At 36.9% G+C, this 3,263-nt stretch overlaps 1 protein-coding gene across 1 annotated transcript in view; it reads left to right on the forward strand.

Moving 5' to 3' along the window:
* The window catches only part of LOC102498442 (vomeronasal type-2 receptor 116-like), a gene marked incomplete at its 5' end in the record, with an annotated part of 24,433 nt that overhangs the window by 14,969 nt on the left and 6,201 nt on the right, over positions 1-3,263 (forward strand).

Below are 3,263 nucleotides of genomic sequence, written 5' to 3' on the forward strand. Positions count from 1 at the left end.
GACCTGGTGACTTGAAACTCATGCTGGATGTGTGTGCCATTCTCTTGGGGGGTGATTTCTCACTTATTCTCTCACTATCTGTTTTTCTCTTTCTGGTGAGTACACACACACACACAAAAATCAAAATATATATGTAGTTATCTGAACAGAGTCTTTAAATAAAATTGTGTGACTACTGTAACTCAGCCATAAATTTGATTTTTACAGGATATCATGTGGCATCTGGACTGTGATGTGGCATACTATTATTTTAGTTTTGGATCCACTGAATTGAAAATCATGCCTGGCATGCATGCATGTGTGTGAATGCCCAAATCTGTAGAGTAGAATAAACGAGAAGGGTCTTTGTCATGGTCAGCTCCCTGAGGTTTAATTTTCTTATTCTCTCTTTGTCTCTGTCTCTCTCTTGTGAACATACATGACCTAAGCAAATTCTAAAGAAAACAAATTGAACTCTTGCCTCAGTCAAAATACAAATGAACAAAACAAAATTTGCCTTTTACATTCAAATTTTACTCTCTGATTTTGCTTATATACATTCTAAACTATAGAAATACTTTCAGTTTTTATAAGCTGATTTGGTTTCTTGCATTTGTTCAAGCAACAGTTCAATGAATGAAATCAATGAGGTGGTGGTTATATACACACAGTTGAATATCTTTTAAGAAGATAAAAATTTTGAGAATGTAGTTTTTAGAGAGGTTTTTCCTGTAGAGCACTTGAACTCACCACAGGGACAGACAGAGACACAGGGCAAGAGTGAGAAATCATGCCCCAGGGGAATTGCCACACCATAATCTCTTCTCCATTCTCATTTTGGGATTTTGGGCACACATGCACATGCACCTGGCGTGAGTTTCAAGCCACCAGGTCTGAGACTCAAACTTGGCTCAGCCATGTGGGAATCCAATGACATAGCCATTGCACAATTTGCTGGTTCTAATAAATGTGTTTTTAAAAAATTTCATTCTGTGAACATCATAGATTGCACTTACACAAATCTAGAGGATATTTTTTTTTGGAGAGGCTTTTGCTATAGGTCACATGTGCTCGCCAGACAGACAGAGACAGACAGAGAGATAGAAAGCGAGAAATCACCTCCCAGGGGGGATGGCCACACCACAATCCCTTCTCCTCCATTCTCCACTTGGGATCTTGGGCACGCACGCACGCACATGCGCCCGGTGTGAGTTTAAGCCACCGGGTCCGGGATGCGAACCGCGGTCGACTATGTGAGAGTCCAGCGACATAGCCACTACGCTAACTGCTGGTCACAAACCTAGATGATATTTCACACAGTACATGGAATTGATATGGCCTATACTATTATGTTTGTTATAGGAGTACTAACATATATGCAGTTTATTAATGACTAAAATGTCTTATGTTTTTATGGCACACATGACCTTTTCATATGTATGTATATGTGTGTGTGTATAAAAAAAATTCTCTATATATCCTGAAACCTTTTGTCATTAGTAAACAAAATCCTTCTTAAAATTTGGTGTAATATAAAGACAAGTAGATTATAGATTAAGATACCATTTATGTTTTTGTAGATACTATTCACATTTTCTCTTGACATTTTGCATAACATTTTTGTTTTATTAAAAATTACTTATTTTCTTTATTACTTATTATTTTTATTCTTCAATTTGATGAGAGAGAGAGAGAGAGCAAGCAAGCAGTAATGTTGGGGACTTGAACCATAGTCAGCCCTGTGAGAGTCCAGTGCTCTAACCCTCACACCACCTGGCAACATTTTGTATACCATTCCTCATTGTACTAAACATCTCAAAGCATTGACTATAATCTCAGGCCATTAGATAAGTCAGAAGATTTATACAAATATCATATTTTGTACATGTATATTGTGTTTGTATATGAAAAGCAGTGCTCAACTAGTGTCAGAAGCCCAGAAATGGAATAACCACACTCTCATCATTTATGTGTTGTCCCATTCATTTTAAGTTAACTTTTTATTGTGTATCTTCATATAATAATATTGAATATTTTAAAATCCAGAATCTAATATTTTCTACCCAACCAGATATGAGAATATAGTATAAATATTAATGAGAGAACACACCTTTTCAGTCTTTATCATGTAAAAACCTGCATTGAAGTGGTTTTAGATGAAGTAATTGCATAGGAGAAGAAAATAACACCATGGACATTACATACATAAAGGGAACCCACGGGTAGTGAGGTGGTTAAAGCACTGGATTCCCATAGGGTCAATTGCTGCTCAAGTCCAAGAAATGATGGCTTGTTTTCTCACTTTTACTTTCTCTCTGCCATTTTCTGGTCAAATTATAAATAAATAATAATAAATAAAATTAAATAACATTATTTTAAAAATTAAAACAATAATGCATAAAGAAGAAAGCTAAGGTACCAGTTTTTAATTAGAAGGCTAGTTAGGGTAGTCAGCAAGTTGTATAGTGGGTAAGGGTCTGGAATCCCACATGGCTGACTGCAGTTTGACTCCTGGAGCCTAGAGGCCTGAAACTCATGTAAGCACATGTGCATGCATGCCAAAAATTCTGAGAGGAGAATGGAGAGGGTACTGTAGTGTAGCAATCCCCCAGGGATGATTTTTCTCTTTTTCTGTCTGTCCCTCTCTCTGGCAAGCACATGGACTCTATAGTCAAAATCTCTGTCTGAAAAAATAAATAGAAGCCTAGTTAATATCTAAAGGATAAACAGTGATGAACTATTAAATGCCAGTTTTCTCTAAAATAGAGAGAAATAGTGACATGTATTCAAAACAGCTCATAGTGTACATGATTGACTAATGATTTTCTTTTCTGCTCAGACTCCTGAATCTGTGTGTAGTCACAGCTGTATTCCTGGATTCCAGAAAATGCCCCAAGAAGGAAGGCCTGCTTGCTGCTTTATTTGTGCTTCTTTTCCAGAGTCAGCTATTTCAAATCAAACAAGTATGAAATATATAACTATACTATCAGTCCCTACTATTGCTCAATAAAAATTAAACTATCACTACTAGGAATAAAACATAGGGGCCTGTATGTGGCATGGTGGTTAAGGCATTGTCCCATGTGGCCAACCTCAATTCAATTCCCAACCCAGAACCTTGAAACTCATGCCAGGTGCATGGACATTTGTGCTGAACATCCTGAAAGAAGAAGAGACAGTGGCATGGCCATACCGCTCAAGGGTGATTTTTCACTTAGTTTCTGTCTTTCTGTCTCTGGTGAGCACACATGCTTTATAGCAAAAATATTTTTAAAAAGTAATTA

Source organism: Tupaia chinensis, unplaced genomic scaffold (assembly GCF_000334495.1).
Source record: "Tupaia chinensis unplaced genomic scaffold, TupChi_1.0 Scaffold141791_1, whole genome shotgun sequence".
Classification (NCBI taxonomy): Eukaryota; Metazoa; Chordata; class Mammalia; order Scandentia; family Tupaiidae; genus Tupaia; species Tupaia belangeri.